The sequence below is a fragment of the Dermacentor andersoni genome, chromosome 2 (genome assembly GCF_023375885.2).
Source record: "Dermacentor andersoni chromosome 2, qqDerAnde1_hic_scaffold, whole genome shotgun sequence".
Lineage (NCBI taxonomy): Eukaryota > Metazoa > Arthropoda > Arachnida > Ixodida > Ixodidae > Dermacentor > Dermacentor andersoni.
Genome location: NC_092815.1, coordinates 114,447,401 through 114,475,149, shown reverse-complemented (window position 1 = coordinate 114,475,149; position 27,749 = coordinate 114,447,401). Strand labels below are relative to the sequence as shown.

The following is a 27,749-nucleotide window of genomic DNA, read 5'->3' as shown; positions in this document are numbered from 1 at the left end:
TTGTAAAAAAAAAAGGTTATTGATGTACAATGACCTTAGCATCTCGTCTTCAGTCAGCTCATGAGTTAAATAGCAATATGCTATTACGAAAGCGATTGAATGGCCAATCATACAGTTATCATTAATGAATAACGACAACACAGCTTCCCCACTCGTTCAACTATTTGTCCCATTTAATTTGCCTGTTTTAATTGACAAGCATTCGCACAATGCTCGTCCGGTCAATGAGTGTGTGAGAGGAGTTACAGCTGATATACACGGTGTTTCACGTAACTTGAACGAAGGAACTAAAAGAAAGTGGTTAGCCGAAGTTGAATGAAACAAACGGCATATGGTTTTCCATCATGTCGCACTCCTCAGGGAATTTTTATATTCCGCTTAATTAGTTAAGTAACTATGATTAATAATCTAAAATTTTAATGTTTACTTTAGGGTCAAGTGTGTTCCATTGTGTTGTAGAGGGGATTCACAAATGACCGACCCAAGTTTTATGGCAACGTCCATGCTGCGTGATGATTTTTTTCGGCCTCTGAAGAAAGCCCGCGAAATATCAAATAAAACCACGTGACTGCGCTCATGCGCTATCGTGTTGCAGCGCTCTACCACGCAACAAAACTCACTTGGCCCTAGAGTGAATAATAAAATGTTTGAATAATTGATCTTAGTTAATTGACAAATTAAACAGTATATAGAAATATTCTAAGGAGCGGCACATGACGGCAAACCATATGCCGTTGGTCTTATGAGCTGCAGCAAGCCATTTTTTTTTCAATACCATTGGTTCAAGTTACGTGAAATACCCTGTTTGTATATAGAAAGAAGTTAGGCGGGGAGGTTCACGACGGTCATTCCCGGTTGGCTATGCCACACCGGGTGGGGGGGGGAGGGGGAGGGTTCAGAGAAACGGAACTAGCGCACAGAGTTTATTGTTGAGCGTGGTAGGTGGGGCAGTAAGCACAGAATGTGCTGTATTGTTAGCGTAATCCAGCGAATTACAATGTCGAAGTCTGATACAACGTGGAACTGAGTAAGGTGGGTAACTAGAAGTCAGGACGAACTTACGCTTCAGAATTCTGGCGTCGTTCTGTTTGAATAAAAAAGGACAGCTGGGTTACTAGCTGGATTAGGGGTACGCTGAATTAGAGCAAAAAAAAAAAAACAAACTCGAAGGAAAGAAATGACAGGAAAGAGTGAGAGTACGTCACGCTCCGTCCTGGTATTTATTCCATCTGTGTTTGTATTTTAGCGCCATGTATTTATATAAATTCGGAATATACAATAAAACCGACATAGGAACAAACATCACAGCAGCAGAATGACAACTCCTTCTTTTGTAAATGGAGTGCCTGAAAACGAACACTGCTCACTTTGACGATACCCGAACTGATGAAAGAACAGTGGTCAGTGGTGGGTGGCGAAAAAGAAAACCAGACAACGTTATTTGCATAATTTCAATTCAATATTATGTCCACGTTTGCCGATGCTGTCGGGCTTATTCGAAGAATCGGAGCTACACGTTTTCGTGACCTCGCTTCGCTAGATCCTTGCTTCCCCATCTCAGGATATTTTTCCAGAGCAGCACTTGTGTGTAAATGACCCCCCCCCCCCCCCCCCCCCCCTCAATTGCATGTAAACATTTCATCGAGCATGCAAGTGTCCAGTAAACGCACGAGGACGCTTTCGGGGGCGATGCTTATGTGTTGTTGCTTTACTTTCAGTCAGAAATTGAGCACTTCAGCCCCACCCAGTTCGGCAACTTTATAGCGTCGTTCTGCAGTTCTATGACGGTGAAAATACGGGATGTTCTGGTCTGCTCTGGTGCGCATAAGTGGCGTTGCCAATTCCGTTTAGTACGCGATGAAACCTCAGGCTAAATTATCGTTCGTTTTTACTGGAAGGGTAAAGGAGAAATAAAAAAACTGAAAGAGCTGCGCTATTGTTCTGAGGGCAACATTTATTGTTCCAAGTAAAAGTACAAAGCAGTAGCCCTCCCGTTCCAGCATAGATGCATTGTTTTTCTGTCTTGTTTTTTGTGAAGCTTCATTGCTATATTGTTCGAAGTTGCCCTATCTTTATTTTGATAGCTCAGAAAGAATAAATTGCCTTACGGCTGAAAATGTCATTTTCTTGAAAAATACTGCGTTTGGATAATATTACGACCACTCTAATGTCCCCTGACTTTGTAAATAACATTTCCTTTTCAGTACATCATTTACTTCAACTTCTAATTTCCAACACGTTTTGAGGCACGATCTATGTTTTAACTATTTTCAAAGGACATACAACTGATGGCCAAATACTTCATCACACCATTCAAACACATAATCCTGCTTATGCATCGAATTAATCGTATTGCTTACTCTTAAGAGCGAGCATGTGATATTACTGTAAGTTTGAGTGGTGCTTAGGGGTTACAGTGTAAGGAAGATATTCGCTGACCACCCGGAAGCCACAACAAGTTCAGTGACCTTTTTAACGCCGTTAAGAAAAAATAAGGAGGGGGGGAGGTGCCGTAGCTAAGCCGCATTGACTGAGGAGAAAGATCAATAACCTTTTCCTGTTTTTCTCTAACAGCGTCTATAAAGCCGTTGTAGTTGTTAGCACTTTCGTGTTCACGGCAGATGCTTCAACCAGTGTCTATATTGTTTTGTTCTTTGAGAGTTCAGTACGTATACAGGAAACTTAGTCACATACTTATTTAAAAAAGATATTGTTCGCGTTGCAGTCGCAGTAAGCATTACTACAGCGCGAGAATGTCCGCTTTAATTTTTGCTATGACCGCTGGAGGGTACGCCATCAAGCCCAAGATTATGAATTCCAGTTACTTAAAGGTAACCTTTCTCAAGCACACTGCCCATATTCTTGCTTATTTATGTATTGCTCAAAATAGAGATACTATTTTCGCAGTTCATTTGCACTTTTCGCATTTATTATATACAATATTTGTTTCTATTGAGTATGGTATTTATTGCAGTAATAATTCAGAATTCGTAAATGCAAGATGAGGTTTTTTTGCATAAGCTTTACATAGAAAGGAAACGGCAGTAGTCTGCTCATTAATGCAAATGCATGTCGGTTGTGGTCATAATGTTCATAAAAAAAACAATTATGAAAATAAAAGAGGGATATTATACTATACAGACATGGGGGGCGTACAAAAATATATATGGTCACAAGGTGTAAATGTTCCCATAATATTAGTTATGTGCCATAATGTTTTAAATTGCCTGCTACACAATTTATTGAACTTGATCTCAATAGACCATCGTAAATAAATAGGTACCATTTAAAAAAAATATTCCAGAACGACGACTGAATTGCAACATGTACTTGTTAGAAACGTCGAGAGGGTATTTCCTCCTAATATCATTCGCGTTTATGGTCCTTACTTGGTAGTTAGTGCTGCGTTATGGCAGTGAACTTGTCAGGATCGAAAACCTGCTATAACCTCGCATTAAGTGCCGTAAATGCGCATCTTATTAAATGGAACTAGCCTCATGAAGTTGCTATTTGTACCCTGTTGAAACTCTGATCTTTTCAGATCTCTATCTCTCTGTCTGTCTATGTATATATATATATATACACATATATATGTAAATATATGTGATTTTTTTAAACACTGCACATGATAATACGCTGGTGTACTTCGGGGAAGTTCAACAAATTACAGAAGGGGCAATGTCCAAAATTCTTGGGTATGTACACACCGCATAAATGCTCATCCAACACTATTGTTCAGAAAATATAAGTGTTTTTTGGGCAGTTTCCAATTTTGCCTCTTTCGAGTGTCACATTCCTAGCACAACACTCACATACTAGGACACATGAGCCACAGAAACACAAGGAAATACGTAGATAAGAACGTATGGCATAAAAAAAAGCAACTAAGACACAGCCAGCAGTATAAAAAAGAATTTGATTGTTTACATGGAAGGAACGAATGAATGATTTAGTAACATTACAGTACCCTTTCTCCAAGAACTGTATGTTTGCGCTTGCAGCTGTGTGTTGTAATTCTTCTTATAGCCATGCACCTAAATATTTTTTTTGCTAGTGATACCGGTTGGAGACCTTCCAAATTATTTAGAGTTTGAAGGAAAAACTAGGCTAAAGCAGTTACGAAGTCCTACCATTAGCAGCAAGATGTAAAAACAATCGGAGCTCGTATTCAAAGAAAAAAAAATACACTGAAACTTTTCTTAAGAGCATGAGTGAGCTGTTCGTGATGGCGGACATGATGTTCGCGAAGGTGGCCTGCTGAAAGTAAAGAGCACTTACGAAAGAGAAACTTTGTGAATTAGACTTCAGTTCTGTAATGCTCCAAACCGTAAGACAAGAAATATATATTGTTTTAAAGGTAAGTATTTCAACGTTCCTCTCCGCTGGGCATTCAGTAAAGATGGACACTGCGCTGCTGGAGATATAATCGATGCATCAGATAAGAACACGAACATAGCCACATACTCACATTATGAGTTTATGCTAATGATCATTGCATTGTATCCATATTGAAGAGAGAATTTTGAATAAATGTTTGGTAAAGTTTCTTGCAGCCAAAGTGCAGGAGACTTTCAGTGCTGCTGCAGTGATTCCAGCATTTGCATGTTCTTGGTACGCAAAGTGAGAGATGAAACTTTTGCATGACATGGCGAATTGACATCACCAATAATAACCCGTTCTTCTGGCTGTAGCGCTAGTTTAGGTTATCTTTTTGTAAACTATGAAAACTGTAGTAAACAACAACGCTCAAAAAGCCAAGTAAGAAGCAGAAACTAAAGTGTCATGTTGGCCTACTGCTTGAAAGCGCTGACTGTTTATGCTATCATGCCGAGGATGGCGAGGACGCCTTTGAGGAAGGTTGGTCTTCCTATCGTAACAGTCGCAAGCCTTTCTGAGGCACCTTAGCCCTCTTTCTAATTTTTTATACCAGATTGTGCTCCTGCGTCTGTCAGCCGCCTTCTTGATTCTGTTTGTATATGGTATTGTGCAACATGACAATTACTACTTTATTAGCCGTTCAAGTATGTGAATGTCTTACAATGTCATGTTCCATTTTTGCCGACAACTGCATCATTTTAAACGTTTATGTTGTAGAGGACAGTTTCTTTGTACTGTATACCCACTCCACACGATTGACCAAGTACAGGCTGTAGTACTTATATATAACACACACACACACACATATATATATATATATATATATATATATATATATATATATATAATTTTTATCGTGTCTTACAAAGCTGATTCCTCTAGAAATAGGCTTTCAAACAATTGTTTTTAATCCACTTTGCAGCTCCATACCATTATGGGACGTATAACAGACTGACAGTAGAACTTCATCGAAAACCAAGGTATGTTAAATAAGATCTCCTTCAGTGCGAGCATTAGATATCATGAAAGACTCCCGAATCATCAGTTCAAATGTTCTCCTATTATCATTATTGTAATGTTTCCTTAGTAGCAGCAGCACTAATAGCAATGTAGTAGACACCATCTGAAAGATTGCCTGTCAAGGCTTTTCAGCCTTTTCCGTGCCATTAGGAAATAAGGAACAAAAAAGATCAATGAGATTTTTTCTGAGAACGGATAGTCAACTTCTTTTGCAGGCAAGACGCTTATAAGAAATCCAAATTTGTGATTCCTCGTTACGTGAGGAGCGCAATATCTGCCTGAAACATTTCAAGGCTTAACGTGGTTGAGATTAACGATGAGAAATGGTAGATACGTGAATTATTTTTTCTGCGAAATGTTACCCCACCTATGAACGTCGAATTAAAGCACAATCGATAAATTCAAGGTTCATAATTAAAATTAGTTTGTTCCGGTCAAATTTCTTCTATGGTTACGGAGTGTGGACTGGCTTGTTTGGCAAGGGTTGGTACGTGTTCGTCCAAAGAGAGCGAAGCTTTCTAACGTGTTGTGCGAACCTATGACGTACACGGGACCTATCGTATTGTCCACAGTTCGCGGCCTGAAGTCCGGTAAATGTGAAAAATAATTGCTAAAAAAAGCGAAAGCTTCCAGTGGAAGTATGCGAAATTCCATGCACGAACGACGGCAACTTTTTTGACATAAACGGAAATTTCTCAAGGCACCTGAACCACACAAATACCGTCATAAAAAAAGCAATGGCGCCTACAGTGCACTTGCAAAAGAGGCAGTAATATCTTATCGTGAGCAAGGATTACGTATTGGCCAAGAAATAAAACTGGATTGACCATCATAGTCTCGAGTCTACACAGACTACAGAGTCTACACAGACCCATCTCCCTTCCTCACACGGTGGTTGGGAAGAGGAAAAGAGGACTGAAAGATGGGAAAGAGGAGAGAAGTTCAAACTTTGGATGGAAATGCCCATAACATTGTACTGCAAATGCATAATAACCCCGACCTGAATCTTCCGCCTTCATACGCAAGGTGTCTGTACATGGACTACACCGAACCAAACCAAAGCTCGGCATTTCGACCAGCTTGAGCTTGTCGAACAAGACGTTTCTATGAAATCCAAAGCCTCTGAAACTCATTAACCACACATTTTTATCTGGCCTTTTTTCTATTTTTCTTTTGCCCTGAACTGGGGTCTGTATACGAACAAAGATTGCGGTGACACTAATGTTTGACAGGATTGCAAGGGAACAGATATGCAGTCTATGAAGGGGAACGGGAATTGTTACCCGCCGTGGTTTCTCAGTGGCTATGGTGTTGGGCTGCTGAGCACAAGGTCGCGGGATCGAATCCCGGTCGCGGCAGCCGCATTTCGATGGGGGCGAAATGCGAAAACACCCGTGTACTTAGATTTAGGTGCACGTTAAAGAACCCCGGGAGGTCGAAATTTCCGGAGTCCTCCACTACGGCGTGCCTCATAATCAGAAAGTGGTTTTGGCACGTAAAACCCCAGAATTAAAAAAAAACGGCAATTGTAGTGAACATACAATACATGATCTCTTCTTCTCGGGGCAAATTTTGGTTTAGTTGACAGATCGTATCACTAAATTCTATCACAACGAAAGTGCCTGAAGCCCGGAAAATATTTTAGATTACTACGGTCCGGCAGCGTCCCAGTGCACAGCGTCCCACAGTCACCGATAAAAATAGTGCGTTGCGGATGATGCACAAAGTAGGAACCACTTTTCGCCTGCTCATAAACGCATTTTCTACTCGTTAAACGATTGTATAGAGCAAGGCAGAAGCGTCCGCGATTTCTTAAGCCTCACACTAAGTCTGTATGCCACATATTATTTTAGCCCACTATCAAGGAACAAACTCTCAGAGGCCGTCGTAAAGCTCAATTGTTCTGCTTTACCGCCCTAAGGAACTTCGTGCCAAATGCAGCGAGGTGCGAGTAATCTGGCTCGCAGCGTTAAAGTGGCCGTGCATTTGCTACAGCGCATGTGAAGTGCGACGTTTCCAGGAAAGTTAGCGAACACCTTTTATCTAAGTTATCTTGAGCCTAACTTATTCTCAACTTAACGCACACCCGTGAGCTCTCTAACCGAGCAAGAGCTGCTGGGCGCCTAATCTATGTAAAACATACCTTTAAATTATAGGAGGTTCGTTTTCAGTACGGCCACTGGAGTGGGCGCTTCTGTATGGAAGAAATAGTACAACATCAAGTACAAGTACACAACAGTATTTAACGCACACCAGCTTTTCCTGTAAAAAGCCTGATGTATATAAATATCAACCAGGTTCATTTTGAATAAACTTCACTTTATAGAAAGCGAAAGACCCCTAAAAACTGCCTTAGGAAGTTCATGAGGGGCTTCCCGGCTGTCTTCCTGTTAACTAAAGCAGGTTTCCGCGCCTAAATAGATCAAACGCACTGCATATGACCGTTCAATTTATGCAGCTCTATCCTCTTATTCGGCTTAAGCTACTCACACACGGCTAAATAATTGCGGAAAGCTTCAAGGGCGATACATGTGTTTACATTTGCTTGCAGAAGCCTGTTCAGCGAACTTACGTTTATGGCTAATAAGAAAAACGAGAGAAAAATACAAGACGGTTACGAGTGTCTAACCCTAATGTTCTGTGATAGATAGATAGATAGATAGATAGATAGATAGATAGATAGATAGATAGATAGATAGATAGGCGGATGGGCGGATCGATAGATAGATAGATAGATAGATAGATAGATAGATAGATAGATAGATAGATAGATAGATAGATAGATAGATAGATAGATAGATAGATAGATAGATAGATAGATAGATAGATAGATAGATAGATAGATAGATAGATAGATAGATAGATAGATAGGCGGATGGGCGGATCGATAGATAGATAGATAGATAGATAGATAGATAGATAGATAGATAGATAGATAGATAGATAGATAGATAGATAGATAGATAGATAGATAGATAGATAGATAGATAGATAGATTGCGCGTTACCTGAGGTGCGGAATAATTTTCGCCATTTATTTAGGTGGTCAGAAGGTTCTGCTTCCACCATGACATTGTTGTTTAAGGGATGTTTTACAGCGTTCTCATTTGAACTCCTACAGCTTAAACTGCAAGCCTGTTGAAACACTGGTGAGCACAACGTGACCACTCGATGACTGGAAGGGTTGAGTGGGAGGCTCGCAGAAAGGTGATGCTGTCCTAGCTTTCGAGACAAGCCACGACGATGAAGCAGCAATTCGCCAGACTCTTTGCTAGGCTAGAATATGATGCCAGAATGTTCACCAGCTAGGTCGTCGCTTCCAGCAGAGGCCGCTGCGATTCGGGGACTCCAAGTAACTGCTGAATATCCCCTCCGACGATGTCAGCTATGGATGCTACTTTAGCCTGCGTCGAAGGGAACATCCTGTGCAGTTCTTCACGTACGATGGTTCTAATGGTCTCTCGGAGCGCGTCGGAATCTAGTGCTTAAATTTTGCTCTTTGGCGAAAGCACTTGGGGGTTGTATTGGCGGGTGCGCATTTCCACTGTCTTCTCAATCGTTGTTGCCTCTGTCAAATGTGAGGTACAGACTTCGGGGGTTATGGTTCAGCCCGGCGAAAAGTTGTCAAGCGAACGTTTTGCTGGCTCACAAGTTTCGATGGCGTTGTAGTCACGCAAAAAGACCCAGATGCTGCCAGAGCAGAGCAGCTGCGGAAAATCGCACACAGTACGGCAGTTTGATTGGTTGCGCGCTCACGCCACGCGCGCAACCAATCAGAGCCATTTCGCTTCCGCCGGGGAACAAGACATTCACGAGGTGTGTGAAGGTATGTAGGAAGTCGTGGTGAAATATGTCCCACGTTGCTAACATGGTTGCTCGATTCTTGAACCACGTCCTGGTGGCGTCTTCCAATGAGAAAAAAACGTGGCACAGCTTGTCGTCGCTGTTCCAGTTCCATTGGTTAAATCCAGCAACACGTTCATACGTTTCCAGCCAGTTTTCCATGAGTTCAAGCGATGATCCGCGCAAGTTCGGTGGTTCCCTGGGCTGTTGCAGCGAGATGGGCGACGCTGGGACTGCCATTGTGGTTATTGTTTTGGCCATGGTTTCGGTCGTCTCTGGTAGAAGTCCGTGTTCCGGAGGCAGGTTTTGTAACCTTCGACGCTGGTGTAGTCTTCGGTGTGTTTGACAGACGTGGGCGTCTGATACATAAACATAAAAGCACCTCCACCCGATGTCACCTCGTAGTGACGATGAAAAAAACGGTCACACAACTGTGACTGATGAAACTAACTTTTCTTTGGTGAACCTGTGCCTTCAAAAACAGGCTGCACTTGACGCACAACGATGGCGGCAAACACAGTCGGCGATTGTCGAAGTCTGATCTGTGGGCAAGCGGGTCGGCTTTTATACAACAGTCATCGACGGTTCCAAAGTAACCGCTGGTGCCCGCGTGTCTTCCAGAAAGTACTATACTCACGGACAACATTCTGCGACTATGAAGGAAATGCTACGGAAGCAAGGCGCGCCCAAGTGAGAGCGCTTCCGAAAAGAGACCGGCGTTTTCATCCACGTTAGCTTATACTGGGGCAGGGAGGACATAAACACATTACTAACAACAGTCAAATAAGACAAAACACAGAACTGAACGTAACAGCTTACCTATATTGCGGCTTTTCCCTTCCGCGTCTAGGAAAACGCGAAACTGTCGCATGGGGAAGCTGCGCAGATTCAGCGTCTGTTCCGAGCAACAAAAACCACTGTTAAACGCTGGCGGACTACTTGGTGCGGCAACATATGTGCAGAAGCTCCGCGCCCGTAGCTTTCCCTTCATAGCCACAGAATGTTTTCCGCGGGTATACACAATTCGCGTCGGGCATACAATCAGATCACACAAGGTCCGACGACAACAAACACTGGTTAGAACCGTCGCTAACATTCTAGAGACTTCGAATACAAGCATGCGCGTCCTATCCTGAGCGATAACACTTAAGCTTTGTTTTCCCGCGAAAGAATGGTTACTCGATAAAAGCATGTACGCGTGTCAATATTGGCGTGAACTGGCGCAGCCAAAGGTAGTATGACAATGATAGAATCAGGATTCGGCAAAGATCAGTATGGTATGACAACTACAGGGTGGCGACGACAGCATGATGACGGTGGAATGAAGACTAGTGTGGAATGGCGATGACGTAACGAGGGCTGCACCACGAGGATGACATGACGCAAGAAATGGATGACCACGTTGGCTCGACCACGACGGCATGACGACGATGGTATGACAACGAACACACGGCGACGGCTGTACGCCTACGCACAGAAGACGATGACACGACAACGGCGCCGCAAAAATGAATAAATGACAAGCTGAATACAATTAAATTAAGTCCAATTTATATGCAACATTGTTGGGGTAGATAAGGCAAAAAGCTGATCGAACAGCTTGTGAAGACAAGACCACCCTTTACATACGTTGGAATAACGGTGATTATTAAAAAGTAAATATGAAAGGACGAAGAATAATTGACGTCGACAGAACGATGAACGCTGTATGACGACGATGGAGGGACGACTGTATGGCAAAGCTTGGAATGACAGTGATAGTTAAACAACAGTGTGATGACGCAAGCATGGCGACAACGGGTACGAGTGACAATGGGTACGATGACCAGTGACTCCGGCAATATTCTATGAAACGGCAGTATCATTGTTTTTTTTTTTTCTTTTTTTATTGTTGTTGAAAAAAAAGAAAACATGTGCTTTCTATATTTTAGTCCTAAAAAATTTATCAGATGTTACGCCTATAATATTCATGCAATATATTGTTGCCGTGCATTTCTTGAAGTAGAGTACATTTAGCCTACGTGGCTACTGCAGCTAATGGCTATAAGTAGCTTATAAAAGCACTGTTTAAGTGCGCGATTCATCTGGTAACTTTTAGAAAAAGGTATTACTCTCCAGATTTGCACATTTTTATTCACAAAGCTATCCATGCTGCAAGTTCTTTCTAAAAGCGTGGCCAAACAAAAAACTACATGATTAGAATATAGCATCAAACAAAACAATGGCACCTTCAGTCTTTCCATCTTTATTACCTTAACCCGCAGATTCAGTGTAGAAGGAAGATGGAAACAAACCTAACAGGAATCGCACAAACATAAGCACACGAAATGCATACGCACACAAGGAAAAAGAAGTTAATACATACTTCTTATTTTATACCAGACGCATGCACAGTTTAAATACATATGAAGAGCTTTATACTTTTAATTCTGAGAGCTACGATGATCAATGCTCGGCAATTGATGATATATACAAGTAATGATGAAGCAGTGCATCTGTTTACAACGAAAACTTTGTGTTGTCAATCTGCCTTTTCATCGCGCGAGACTCAGTGAAATACCCAGTGTTTTAATTTTCTCCTCAGAGTGCGCTTACAACACGCGTTCCGATCAGCTCTTTCCGCGAAAACAAACAGCGCTTGAAGGGCGACAGGGAAGAGCTGTGCGCGGAACAGCGTAGTATATATATATATATATATATATATATATATATATATATACTGCTTGCAGCAGAATGATTGTTTATGCGCACGAGCTTATTCAAGGAAGTGCCCATTAATCATACGGCTCTAAACGGCCTACCCGTGCACTCACGTCCGATATTTCAAGGCACAGGTAACGAGCGGAGAGAGAGAAAAGACGAGAGATGGATAGCTGCATATACTTACTGTACGCAGTCAGCTCCAGATTTCAAAGTTATGATGATGGACACGTGCCTTATTGATCGCCTCAAAGACTAAAAGTCGCCTTGCGTTAGGCAGTCCTGGGGGCAAATTCTCTGATAACGTCTTCTATGTTGAGCGCGGCGGTACTTTCTTTGTGAACGGGCAAAGCGCGAAGATGTGCTAGCCTCCTCTACGTCGTGCGCCTCCGAAAATAAGTTTTCATTCGGCATAAAGCCCTGAATGAGCCTTCTGTCCAAGCTGCAGACGCAGGTATAGAAAGAAGTTGCATGTGTTTGATGGCTTGGTCTAGCAGCTCATTTACTTGTTCAGATGCTGCTTGCAGTCACTTCGAAATACTTTCTTTTGGTAGAAACTCGTCATTGGATAAATTAAAAGGCAGAAGTAAGAACTTCGCCGAGAGGTGGCCTAGATCAATATCAGCTGCGTGCCCGTCTAACGCCGCGTTTAGGTCGTCAGCCGAGAATTGTTTTCTTTTGACAGCGTGATTCAACGTGCCTTCTAATTTCACTAGCTGATCCATGCTAGGCTGATCAAAGCGCCGCCGGATTTCGCTCGTAATACGTTCTATTGCCTCAAAGTATTCCTTGCGCAATGCTTCTTTGGGATCGAGCGCAACTAACGGGAGAGACGTGTTCGACATCTCAAACATCCTCCTCGGCATCTTTGTAGACCTTCCACTGCAAAGCTCCCTTAGACGTAGATGAGTTGTAACAGTGCTCGTGCGACCCCACAACTCCAGAAAGGCAGTTTCAAAACTTAAGCGAGACATTGCCTCACACAGAGTCTCTGCAGATTCGTTTTCTTTCCCCCCTGCAGCATGAAACGTTGAGAGTTGGAGGACCCTTGCTGGTCACTCCCATGGCCCAAACATAGCTATGGAAATATTTATTCCTAACAACGTCTCAAATTTTCTCATAAATGAATTGTTTGGTTTCCCTTTAAAACGGTTTCGCTGTTGAAATGCTGTGGAAATAAAAGCCAAGGCGAGAAATCTTCTATTTCATGGTCATGTACAGCGTGGCAGCCCTGTTGTCTGGCTCGTTAACAGGCCAGTATAATTTTCGTGGACTTTGAGTACCCTGACAGCCCAACGCACGCAGACGGCAAACTGCTGTTCACGTGTCACGTCAGTTCTTACGTCGGCAATTATGCTGTAGAAGGAACTATATAACGCGTCTCTGATTCCGCTGTATCGTGTGAGCTATGATCTCAGTGAACTCGTTCTGCAAGTCACTGCTCATCCATCTGTCCCTTCTTGCCCTTCACTTCCTCAGTGCTGGTGCATCTCGTGACCTTTCATCAAACAAATCGAGTAGATTTCCATCGTATTTAGTGCGCCGAATTAGAGATTGGCCCGTGCAACCTATGTGGCGGACGGAGTTTATACAATGACACGTAGGGGCGTCCTTTCTTCTTCTTCCTGTTTGCTACACTGCTGTGTTAGGAGCTGTGTCACACGGATATCCTTCCACCTCGGCACGCTGTGGTTCGAAGAATCTAAGTGGAACTAGCTTTTTTCATGCCATAGCAACCTCTGCATAGATTTTGTCCAGTTATTAAAAACAGTATTCACTAAAGCTGGTTTTACTGCTCCAGGCCTGCAACACATTCCCTTGGAAAATGACACCCACTAGTGACCAAACACTACGTCGCTTTTGGTGTCGCAGGATACCCCCGCGAATTTTTCAAGCCAGTCCTGATGGCAGGATCTTTTATTGTTGTTGTTCGGAAATGTGTAGCAAGGCCGAGTGGAACTGATTCGTCCTCACTCGGTGTGATCCACGGTAAACTCCCGCCACATAGCGAGTGCGTGCTGCTTGCATAGCTCAAGTCCACTCTTCCGGTTTGGTCAAGTGGCCACGAAGTCGGAGGGATTTCTACGAAGAGAATTAAATAAGTTTTCTTTTTATTTCTCCTGTGTGGTCATCTCCGGAGATCTGTAATGGAACTATCCGCACACTGAGAGCCAACCTCCTTTTAATGTTGTGGGGCACGCATTATAGCCTCAACACTGAAGACAATTTACCTGTGTAACAGTCTGTGGGCGACAGTGGGAGATCACTGGGAAGACTGGATGCAATCTGGCTGTACTTGGTTACCGTATGACCGTCGGCGATATCTGGGGCAGTCCCAAGTGAAGACAGCGTTCCTGTTAATGTCAGGATATTTAAGTTGCTTCCAGTGGCCGATATTGAAAACACATTTTTCGACAAGCCTTACCGTCAGAACATGTTTCTTTCGTAATATGGCTGCAATGTTGGGACGGACACTCAGGACTGTAACCTACCACTAACGACGCAAAATAAGGAAGCGAATAAAATAATAAATTTACATGTGAGCTCAAGAAGTATAAAAAAATTAAATTATGCGGTTTTACGCGCCAAAATAACTTTCTGACTATGAGGCACGCCGTAGTGGGGGACTCCGGAAATTTCTACCACCTGGGGTTCTTCAACGTGCACCTAAATCTAAGCACACGGGTGTTTTCGCCCCCATCGAAATGTGGCCGCCGTGGCCGGGATTCAATCCCGCGACCTCGTGCTCAGTAGCCCAACACCATAGCCACTGAGCAACCACGGCGGGTCAAGAAGTAGAAAAAAACACGTACACGGGTGAGATGTAATACCTTGTGGAGTTTCGGTTCTCGCATATAAGCGTTTTGGTGCTGGCTGAAAGAAACTGCCTATCTTCTGTAGGGAAGCCGGCATCGTGCCGCACATACGATTTGCGTGGCCACGGTTCCTCCAAGAGTGAGACGGGGCATTACCGATTAATACAAACTAGGCGCTAGAAGGCCTGACAGGACTTTCCTCGGTTGTCGCTGCGAATAAATTATGTAAAGATGACTGGTTAAGAAAAGTTGTATTCTTCATAAGCGTTTACACAATATTGTCACCTCACAACTTTATCCGTTCACGCGTTATTTCTTTTTTTTACATCGCAGCAAAGATAACGCGGCGCAGAGTTTTTTTTTTTTTTTATTTATGGTACTTAGGAGATGTCGCCTTTAGTTGACGCCGGCTACTCATTTTAACATAGGTGCTATTAGTCAACTGTGCGATGGCAACAACTGTACGGGCCAGCTGGGGTCGAGCGCGCCGAATGCAAGTGTCCGAGTGACGCAAGATTATGCAATACTTTTTTCGCCGGCGTATCTTAACTGAGTGACCTTTAGGCGTGCGACGACTGCACCGGTCCAACTATTGACATGCAGGTGACGTGATAGGTGTGTATAGGCACGGTGCTTCGCGGAGCACGTGGTGCGCACATAAGTATAGTATGCGTTCGCAATCGCAAAAGAGTGCGAATCATATAAAAGAAGGAAGGTAATCTTCGTGACATCACGTTTCTCTACAGTAATGATGGTTGCTCGTTGCGGTGGACGCTTGATCACGTAGACGGTCGTATCGACGCCAGTATGATGTTCCAAACTGCGCCGAGCAAAAGGATGCTTTCAGTCTGCAGATCTATTATTGTTATTTGCAGGCCTTGTCGGCGGCACATGGCAGATGAATGATATAAGACAGTTGCCCGTCAGTATTACTCAAGTGTGGAGTTGCGTGCTGTGTGGTTGTTGCAGGATACTTGGCTTGATACTTTCATGCGTCTAGGTTTAGCGCTACTTCTGCAAACGTGTCCCACGCGTTCTTGGCAGCCCAGACACAGCGAGAAGAAAGTTATTTGAAGAAAAGCTTACGGAACCGACAGGTGCTGCTCATTGAAAATGTTTGCTTCAAGTTAGCCCGCGCCGCTAGTGCGGTCCTTGCAAATATTGTCCTCGACATATCTTAAGGCAGATTAAACACCGCTTTTTACCAATTTGAGCCGCCGGCATCACCACAAAGTAGGGGCAGTTCACACTATACACGGGGCGGGATGTACCGATGACCAACTTCTTGTTGGTGCCAAAATTCAGGGCAACCAAATTCATGGAACCAAAATTCATAGGGAGTTGAATGTGAGACCTTTGGTGGGAGTCGAACTCATGACCTGTGGTGTTAATTAGGGCAAAGTTAATTAGGACCCATGACCCTTGGTGGTAGTGGAACCCAGGAGCTTTGGTGTTAATTAGGGAGAATTAGGCCGTCAATTCCTTTATAAGAAAGCGTGAAGCCGAGGAGCAGAAGAAGCGTGAGCACGACCAGTGGTGTTAATTAAGGCACAGTTAATTAAGGTAGAGTTCAATCAAGCCCTCGAACTCACGACATTTGGTGGGAGTCGAACCGAGGACCTTTGGTGTTAATTAAGGCACTCGTACTCCACGAACCAACATGCATGTGTGGACGAACCGGCCTCTCCAAGCTCGATTCCAATTGACATCGTGAAGGTCGAGGATCGAACACACTACCTTTAGTGTTAAGTAGAAGTGAATTAAGGCGCAGTTGAATAATACAGAGTTAATTAGGGCACTCGAACCCGCGATATGTGGTGGGACTCTAACTCACTTTGAGATATAGGCGAACTCGGACATATCTCCAGTTATAGATTCCAATTGACATCGTGAAAGTCGATCGTTCACCCACTACCTCCGGTGGGAGTGGAACCATCGGCTTTCGTTGGGAGACGAACCCATGACGCTTGGTGCTTTTCTTCCACTATCAGACGTAAATATTCATAACAGGACACTTCAAGGTAGCCCACATTCCTCGCTTTTCGCCATTTTAGGATTCCAGCCCCAATTAAACGTGAAGCAATGTGAAGCAATGGGGAACTGCTTCGGGAAGCTGAACAAGCCACTGCAAATATCTTTGCTCTTTTTGTCGATTGTATAGATTACCAGGCATCCGTTTTCTATTACCTACGTTCTATTGCCTTTTTTTGTAATAGAAAGGTTAGTTTTCAAATCTAGGCTCACTTTCTTTCCGGCTTCAGTGCATTACCGTTTTTTTTTTTTTTGTGAAAGTGTTAAAAATGGTGAGAGAATGTAAACGTTTATGGGTAAATGTTGCGTAGCTAAATATTGTAACATCGCTTCGTTCACTTATATTCCAGAATTCCGAGCTCAACTTTATATTTTTTTATCTCTAGTTAGGCCTTGTGGACGCTCACTTGCGAGCTCTGCTAAAATATTCTGCGCTGTCAAATTACGATCGCATTGTGAGCCACGCTCTCGAGTTCTCCATTGACCTCTGCATCGCGATTTCAATGCGCAGTGCCACTAACCAACACCAAACAAAAAATAAAGGCGGCAAAGCCAAATTAACGATCCGGGTCAAAGAGCTCTGTTCCCTCTTTGCGTAAGACGATAACCGCATAATGTGAAATCAATTAGAGCGCCAGACCATTTGGCAAGAAGGCGACGTCCGCACCACATGACGCATCCTCTCCCTATCAAGCCGAGCAATATTTACTCACTTAATTATCAGCCCGCACTCGTACAAGACAAAGGCCAGGAGATGGTGCGGCAGATCGCAATGCAGATTTTTTTTTACCGGGGCCATTACGACAGACTGTAGAAGGTTAACCCGCCATTATTTATTTTTAACTTGACCGGATAAACAAGCATCAAGGCAAGGCATCAAGGCAACCAGTAGGCAAAATCTCCCAAGTAACAAAGGAACTAATACACAAACGACAAAAATGAAAGTTCCCAACTCAAGAGATAAGATAGAATTCGCATAACTATAAAAACTGATCGAGAAGGCGAAAGTAAGTGATACTCAAAATTATAACGTGAGAAAGGCTGATGAAGCCGTAAAAAATGGACGCAGCCTGAAATCAATGAGAAGGAAACTTGGCATAGAAGAAACCAAGATGTATGCACTGTAAGGTAAGCAGGGCAATATCATCAGCAATTTCGAATGTATAGTAAAAGCAGCGCAAGATTTCTTTACTTACCTGCACACTACCCAGATGCCTCAGGATACCTCCATTCGAAACAGTAGTGAACAGGATATAGAAACTTTGCTTATAACAAGCGATGAGGTCAATAGGGCCTTACACGACAAGAAACAGGGAAGATCGGCTGGAGAAGATGGAATAACAGTCAATTTAATCAAAGATAGAGGAGACAAAATGCTTGCAAAACTGGTGGTTCTGTATACGAAATGTATATCGACTGCAAGGGTCCCAGAAAACGCGAAGGATGCGAACATTATACTAATCCACAAGAAGGGAGACGTTAATTAAATGAAAATTTTATACCCATTAGCTCACTCTTAGTATTATATGAAATATTCACCAAGATAACTTGAAATAGAATAAAGGCAACGCTGGACTTTAACCAACCAAGGGAACAGGCTGGCTTCAGCAAAGGATACTCTACAATGGCTCACATCTATGTCATTAATAAGGTAATCGACAAATCCGCAAAGTACAGTCAGTCTCTCCATATAGCTTTAATAGATTACGAAAAAGCATTTCATTCAGTAAGGATACCAGCAGTCATAGAGGCATTGCGTAATCAAGGGGTACAGACCGCTTACGTAGATATCTTGGAAAATATCTACGGACATTCCACAGCTACTCTAGTTCTACACAAGGAAAGTAGGAATATACCTATAAAGAAAGGGGTCAGACAAGGAGACACAATCTCTCCAATGTAATTAACTGCGGGTTTGGAAGTATTCAAACTCTTAAACTGAGAAGGCTTAGGAGTAAGAATCGACGGCAAATATCTCAGCAACCTTCGGTTTCCCGATCACATAGTTCTATTCAGCAACACTGTAGACGAGTAACAGTTAATGATTGAGGACCTTAACATAAAAAGCGCAAGAGTGAGGTTGAATATTAATATGCAAAAGACAAAGATAATTATGAACAGCGGGGCAAGGAAACAACAGGTCAGGATCGCCAGTGAGCCTCTAGAGTCTGTAAAGGAGTACGTTTACCTAGGTAAATTAATCACAGGGAACCCTAATCATGAGAAGGAAATTCATAAAAGAATAAAAATGGGTTGCATCGCATAGGGCAGATATTGTCAGCTCCTGACGTAAAGCTTACCTTTATCATTGAAAAGGAAGGTGTACCATCAGTGCATTTTACCGATGCTGACATATGGGGCAGACACTTGGAGACTCACAAAGAAGCTTGAGACAAGTTAAGCGCAGCGCAAAGAGCGATGGAACGAATAATGCTAGGCAGAAGGTTAAGTGACAAAAAGAGTGCGGTTTGGATTAGAGAGCAAATGGGCATAGCCGATATTCTAATTGACATGGAGAAAGAAATTGAGCTTGGCAGGTCATGTAATGCGCAGGTTAAATAACCGTTGGACCGTTAGGGCTATAGAATGGGTACCAAGAGAGGGGAAACGCAGTAGTGGAAGGCAGAAGATTAAGTGGTGCGATGAAATTAGGAAATTCGCAGGTGCTAGTTGGAAACGGTTGGCGCAGAACAGGGGTAATTCTAGATCGCAGGAAGTGGCCTTCACCCTGCAGTGCACATAAAATAGGCAGATGAGGATGATGGTGATGATGATGACGACGACGACGATGACGATGATGATGATGATGATGATGATGATGATGATGATGATGATGATGATGAAGGCGCTCGAACCGTAGACCCAGCATGGACATTTGGGCGAACCTGTCATATCTCCAAGCAGGATTCCCATTGGAGTCGTAAAGGTCGAGAGTGGAACACTCTAAATTTGCTGTGAATTAGGGCAAAGTTAATTAAGGCACAGCTACTTAGAATAGGGTTAAGTCACTCTTACACACGATCTATGGTGGGAGGCGAACCTTCGAACTTTGATAGGAGTCGAACCCTCGACCTTTGGGGAGAGAAAACAAGTTATAGGAAGGAGCCACTAATTCGAATAAAAATGTTAAGTAAAATAATGAATGCCTCGTGAGTGCGCAGGCTCTCGCCGTCATACTCTTTAGCGCAGGCTAAAGTGACTGTCAACTGTTTCGATATGCTGGCAACAAACAGTAGACGCGACTATGAGAGATAAGGGGAAGTGGGGATGAAAGACAGAGGGAATGCCCTCCCCCCCCCCTTTCTGCACCCCGGTTCCGGCGTCCCTAACAACGACTGCATGACGATGACAACATAACCAGAATCGGATGACGAATCTCGAATGGCTACGATGGTACGACACCGCCTGTACCACGACAATGTTATCACAAGGAATGCATGGTGACGGCTGTTTGACTACGCCCTGATGACAATGACGTGACAGTGATGTAATCACTGGTAAATGACCGAATGATTACAATGCAGTGATGTAGAAGGAATTATGTCGACGGAACGACAAAAGTAATATGATGGCGGTGGCATGACAACAATGTATTGAGGACGAGTGCATGGCGACGATGAAATGATGAAGATGGCGTGATGATGTCCGTAGGATGAGAATGAAATGATGAAGCTCCAATGACGACGATGGAACGACCACGGCGGCTTCACAATAACGGTATGACAGCGAATGCATGACGACGACTGTGACGACTGCATGACGACGGTGCAATGACAATTCGCAATATCTCTGAAAGAATGACGATGGTATAACGATGTCAACGTGACGATGATGGCCTGAGAACAATAGGATGAGAACGAGTGCATGACGACGCCATTGTGACGACGACAGCATCATGAAATTGATATTATGAAGCTGAACGGACGATGCTTATATGGCGATGAAGGCGTTTATTGGTGCGACGACGACAGTATAACGAGATTCGCATGCAGGCGACTGCATGACGACGACTATATGATTACAATGGCGTGGCTTGGCGTGATGACGACTGCACGACGGGAACTGCGTGAAGACGACCTGTGTCGAATATGTCAATAGTTTGACCGGCGCAGTCATCGCACCCGTTAAGGTCAAGCGGTTAAGGTTTTTTATAATGTAACTGTGTCAGCGTAATGCAAATATTTTAATAAAATAGTTTTCCTTTTCGCCCTTTTCATCCTTTTCATCCTTTTCACCGAACGGTGTTCTGCCTGCGTTTCCTTGCTGATATCACAGCGCATGTGATTATATAGTTCGGTAAATGGAAACTTTCGCATTGAATACTTGGTGGATGAAGGGAGGGTTCCATATCGCCTCGAAAATGAGTAGGCAATGCCCATTGATTTCAATTCGTGCCATAAACTAAATAATTATCACTCGTCAACAAAACGAGTTAAATGACTGCGAAATGCACGGCATCAGTTGACGTTTGGTTTCTTGTGGCAGACAAAGGTGGCTCATCTCTTACCTAAGCGCCTGTTATTTCATCAGGATATATTTAATTAGTACACGTATCCTCTACGGTGACGGACTTGCTTGAACTCTTCACCAAGTCTCTCGAAAAGCGAAATTTCAGTGCTATTCTTCTACTATCACAAGTAAATGTTCATAACAGGACACTTCAAGGTAGCCCGCATTCTTCGCTTTTCACCATTTTAGGATTCCAGCCCCAATTAAACGTGAAGCAATGTGAAGCAACGGGGAAGTGATGCAGGAAGTTGAAAACGCCACCGCGAATATCTCAGCTCTTTTTGTCGATTCTATAGATTACCACACCTCCGTTTTCTATTACCTACTTTCTACTGCCTTTTTTTGTAATAGAAAGGTTAGTTTTTAAATGTACGCTCACTTTATTTTTGCACTTCAGTGCATTTTCGTTTTTTTATTAGAGTGTTAACAATGATGAGAAAATGTAAAACGTTTCTGGATAAATGTTGCTTAGCTGAATGGTGTAACATCGCTTCGTCCGCTTGTAGTTCGGCATTCCGAGCTCAACTTTATATTTTTTTATCTCTAGTTAGGCCTTGTGGACGCTCACTTGCGAGCTCTGCTAAAACATTATGCGCTGTCAAATTACGATCGCATTGTGAGCCACGCTCTCGAGTTCTCCATTGACCTCTGCATCGCGATTTCAATGCGCAGTGCCACTAACCAACACCAAACAAAAAATAAAGGCGGCAAAGCCAAATTAACGATCTGGGTCAAAGAGCTCTGTTCCCTCTTTGCGTAAGACAATATCCGCATAATGTGAAATCAATTAGAGCGCCAGAGCGTTTGGCAAGCCGGCGACGTCCGCACCACATGACGCATCCTCTCCCTATCAAGCCAAGCAATATTTACCCAGTTAATTATCAGCCCGCACTCGTACAAGACAACGGCGAGGACAGGGAGCGGCAGATCTCAACGTAGATTTTTTTTTTTACCAGGGCCATTACGACAGACTGTAGAAGTTTAACCCGCCATCATTTATTTTTAAGTTGACTGGCTAAACAGTTTCGGCATTGATTCCTACTGACGCGATTCTTCTCGCGAAAGCGCACTTTACCTGCTTCCTTTTGTTCCTTGCGATGTTCACTCGGGATATACATTACTCAGTACGTATACTTAGGGTTTAAATGAGGTCGGACATTAATACGTTTATTTAACGGTGTCTTAATTTAGGGTAGTTACCGCTATAGCGGGTGCCGCATATCAGTCACGAAAAGTGTCATTAGTTTTCTACTTTTCGCGCCTTACGTTCCATCCCCTTTTAAGAGTGAAGGCTCGTAATTTCTTTTATACTGTTATTGCGCAACGACAAGAGACAACCAAGTGCGGAAAAATGTTCTGGACAGGATAAAGCGCCAATTACAACTAAGTTTATTGTTAGCAGACGGGATCACGTTTATCACATTTACAGGAGAAGGGGGCAAGGTGCGCCAGTACGTTGTGGCACAGTAATCAGAATGGAATTTCCGACGTTATCCAATCATACTGCCCGAAACTGGCGTTCTGTGCGGCGTAAAGCCACAGGCGTATCCCTAACACAGATGTCACGTTCCATACAGATAAAATAGGCCTCTAATAATTCCCTGTGCCAAGGAATCTTTGCTGCAACCAAGTATGCGGATATCGGAAAGATCTGGCCAACGCATGCAGGAATCGCAGTACATAGCTGGGCCAGATCTTTCAAATACTCGCCTATTGGGTAGAAACAAAGGTTGCTTGGCGGCCACGGCGGCGGCATTTCGATGGGGGCGAAATGCGAAAACACCCGTGTACTTAGATTTAGGTGCACGTTAAAGAACCCCAGGTGGTCGAAATTTCCGGAGTCCTCCACTACGACGTGCCTCATAATCAGAAAGTGGTTTTGGCACGTAAAACCCCATAATTTTTTTTTAAAGGTTCCTTCGCAAGGGAAATAATGGCAGCTTGTTTTGTCGATATGAAACACGACGTCTGCGTCAGCGATACGCCTGTGGCTTTACGCCGCACAGAACGCCAGTTCCTGGACTGTATGAATGGAGATAGATGCAAATTTGTTTCTTATTAACGTTCGCGAACGCCATTGCGCACCTTGCCACGTTCTCTTATAAATGTGATATCGTCTGCTTCCAATGAACTTAATTGCAAGTGACGCTCTTTCCTGTCCTGAACTTTCTTCCACCCTTGGTTGCATGTTAACATTGCGTAGGGTAGCAAACCGGTTATGCTAAACTGGTTAACCTCCCTTCCTTTCCTTCTCCACTTTTTCCTTTCTTCCTTCCTTGCGTAATAGGATGCAACAACTAGCCTAGCAACCACTATTGATGCGTCTCTTTTATGAAGCTTTTCATATAGCATACTTCAAACCATTTAAACACCTTCAATGAACTTTTCGCGTTAAGCAAGAGGTAAAAGTTGCACAAGATTAGGATATCAGGCTCTGAAGAGAGTTACCTTAACAGCGCACGAAGGTTCTATGAGCAAAAATTTGCGTAGGACCTTAAATAAAAAAAAAAAAGAAAACAGGACAGGGGCGTACACAGTACGTTCTACCTTTGTGCGCTTTCTGCCTTAGCTTGTTGGGTATTAATGTCCAACGAACGAGGCAAATGCCCACCATGCTAACAGAACAGAGGCACGTGATTTCTGACGTGCTCTTTGAGTTAAATACTCAGCATGCCGATACTAATTCTTTTGTGAATATTTTACTGAAGCCTTACAATACAATCCCATGAAGATGACCAGAGGTTCAGATAGTTTTATGGCTCATTGCCTCAGCTATATTATTATAATAAAAATGGTTTCAATTCCGCTTTCGAGGACTGACGCTGCAAAGCAGCTTCGACACCTGGCACGCAGTCTCACAGTGACCGAGTGGAACTCACCAAACTTACGACTCACGCGACTGCATCGACTAAACCCCTCCCTGCAACTCCGACCTCCACTCGGACTTCCTCGACGTGAAGCTGCACTTCTCTGCCGCCTTTGGTTAGGAGTGGCCTTCACAAAGGCATACTCTACATTAATTGGAATGACTGACAGTGCAGCTTGCGAGGTCTGTGGCACCGAAGAAAACATCGACCACCTGCTGTGCCACTGTCCAAGATATGCCTCAGAGAGACAAGAACTTGCCAAAGCTTTCCAAAAACTGGACAATCGGCCGCTTTCTGTGCAGGTGCTGCTAGAACACCGCCCCCATCGCCCGTCGGCCCATAAAGCGGTGAAGGCGCTTTTGTGTTTCTTAAGGACGACGGGTTTGTGCGACCATCTGTGACCATTAACGCGATTTCTGTAAGACCACACGCGTCAGCGAACTCGCCGCAATTTCCTCCTTTCCTTCCCTCCTCTCTCTCTTTGTGATCTTTGTTCTCCCCTTTCCCATTCCCCCGGTGTAGGGTAGCCAACCGGACGTTATTCTGGTTAACCTCCCTGCCTTCTACTTTTCTCTTTCCTCCTCCCTCCTTCCTTGGCAGTTTTTGTCGCCGACCTGCCTTTCCGCAGTATTTGATTGGCAAATGAAGATAGACAAATGGCATGGAAATTAGGAAACAAAGACATGTACACATGCATGCAATGAAGAGTATTTAACGTTTGGTGCTTGAATATATGATCAGTGTAATGGTCATTGGAGGACACTCGGTACAACACGACAAGCATGTATTGTACAGGCGAAGAAAATACGCAATATAATAGAAAGCAGGAAAACTTGAAGGCAGAAGTGCTTCACGGCTACATAGTTTTCCTCGACATCGGCATCAAACGCAGTACGGGAGGCCTGGAAATGAGCGTCGATTGAAAAGCTATACATATATATGTACTGGTAAATTTCTACCATTTGATCTCATTCTATGGAGCACACGCGATCCATAGCGGCAGCACTACACTTTTATTCGGTTTGTGCCTCTGCTGCACCGCTCATACAAGCAACCTTGAAGTTCGAAAAATAAAAAAACTATTTAGCCGAAAACCGGATACGCTCGTCAACTAATAATGTATCAGTAAAGACGCGTTGTTAACTCGTCCGCTAACCGTTCTGCTTCAAGTAAGACTAAAAAAAAAGCCGGCTTCGGACAAAATTTGTCAGCCGGACACTGTTGACGATCACTGCACATTGCACTGCATTGATCACTGCAAATACTGGTCGTGGCATAAACAGACCGATGGGCTCCCTCCACAAAATATATACGGAAACATTCCAACATCAAGTGCCCTACTACGTGTCGCACTTATGCAATCAAGCATATGTGAGTGGAGCCTAAGCAATAACTTCCTTTTCAGGCTTGCGCAATCTCGCTTGGATAGGGAGAGGTTGAGATGGCTATCAAAAAATGGCGATGGAGTTATCGCTGAAATAACCTATCCAATGCTTTGGATCACAGCTTTATTCGTTCACTGATACCTTAATCCTCTTCATTATCAGAGCTGTAGCCCTTCATTACCACATCAATTCAAAAAAAAAATTATCTGTTATTACGTGGCCGTGCTCCTTTTATCAAAAGCGTCGTTTTTCCATAGCTGATAAGGCGCTCAGCGAATACGATTAACCTAACTCATTTGCTTTCATATACCAAACGTCATTGCTCACTTTATTTTTTTCCTACAATATCATGCGACTGCTTTACGCATATCACTGCCATGAATGCACGTCTTTTATGTTTAACCAGTCACGCTCAGAATCAAAATCAGTCAGGACAGGTTTATTATTTTCCATAAATAATTGATCTACAAATTGTGAGCATGCGACAAGCTGATGTAACTACAATTAATTTGCGTGCAAGCACCTGATTTTGTTCGAAACACTATATAGGTCATGCAGAAGTGCCAAAATCTGTACAGAATGTCTAGCTAAATATGGCGCTCGTTTCAAGTGTACCAGCTTATTTACAATAAAAACAACTCGTTTTACTGCAGCCCTCAATACCTAATAGGCAACAACCATACATTACACAGTTTCATAATAATATTATCCTAGCTTCGAGTTAAAAACAATAGCTGATGTGATTATTAGCATTTATCATGAGCTCGCACTTTATTTGAATTTGCGAAAATCGTCAGCCTAGTATGTGCCAAAAGTAACACGGCTACTCATGAACATCGCTGTGGATATTACTTGCCTTATCAGTTTACTTATATACATTATGGTTGACTCCATAATCAAGCAGAAATCAAAATATTCGGTTACTCCATCAAGCTCTAGATATATGTGCAACAGTATACGTGAATACATTGCTTCAGGGGTATAGCGAACCCATCAACAATATTGCAAAGTCTGAGTTACTTTAGCGTTCCGCGAAAAAAAAAATCTATTTCAGTGTTTCAAATTCTATACAGCTGCAGGAACAAGTGAAAGAAAATTATATGCATGGCCCACTTCAATTCTGCTCCCAAGCCATCATCACGAGTGCAATGAATTTGGGCACCATCGCCAATGTCGGCTTTCCTCAGGACATCACCAAGAACACAGCAAAGCCCAAGACGAAGGTTGTCACTCGACTGTCGTTTGTGTGCCACGAGAATGAAATAGCTCCTTTGCGTCTTTAACATCCTCCTACGGACGCATTTTACCAGAAACACATACGCATCCTAACGGACTTTATGCTAGCGGCCGGGCCACGGATGTGCGCCATCTCGTGCGAAGTCGAAAGTTAGGCCTGCTTAACGGGAGCTCTCCTGGGCAAGGAGTGTAGGTCACAGTTACTTCAGTGCCTTATAGTATAAGAACGGAGGTTTAGAAAACGAGGCAAATGTATGAGCTCGAATAGCGGCAAAATGCGTACGACTTACGATTGCTCCCGTTGGCTAGTGTGCTATATAGCTCAAAATGCACGCCCGTGACACTCGAAAGAAAAGTTTTCTTCGTGGTCTTTGCATTTCTACTTCTGCTATAACGGGGCCAATAGCAAAGAATGACAAAGTGCCGGTGGTCTATCTCGCGGGTTTCCACTGTCGTAAGCGCACGCTCAAAAAGCGTCCCAGCATGGTGCATTCCTTAGATTCAGACCTTATGTGGCATTTTCCTTCGTTGCTGACAAATCCACGGAAATTAGGAAGACGAGACTTTCACTTTGCGAAAATCCAATCCTCCTACATTTACACTAGCTGCCTCGCTGGGCTTTGCCATTTTCACGGTTCAGTGCTCCCATTTCAAGCGAAGGCTCTTCTTGGTAAGGGACGTTCCTTTCTATCAAAAGCTTTTCTTTACTTTAGTGATGCCTCAACAACAAAGACTTCATGACCTCAATTGTCCCGTAATCTAAGATGTGATGTTCGCTACCGCGACAGATGATACATAGCGGTTTCTTTGGATGTTATGACTGGCGTCCGAGATAATGCCCGAGACGTTAGATGGTTGGTACCTCAGTAAATTGTTCCATACATGACACACGCAGAGAAGCGCGATAATAATGCATTCTAAGAAATACAGCAGCCATTACCCTTGTCCTTCTCCTTTTTCTCTGTC

General features: G+C 43.4%; 1 long non-coding RNA gene across 1 annotated transcript in view; it reads left to right on the top strand.

The window, feature by feature from the left end:
* The window catches only part of LOC129387544 (uncharacterized), a 138,499-nt gene extending 133,142 nt beyond the window's left edge, over positions 1-5,357 (top strand). The window contains exon 3 of the long non-coding RNA XR_008614708.1: positions 5,300-5,357. This is a non-coding gene — a long non-coding RNA (uncharacterized lncRNA). The remainder of the gene's footprint in view (positions 1-5,299) is intronic.
* Positions 5,358-27,749: the final 22,392 nt, after the last annotated feature.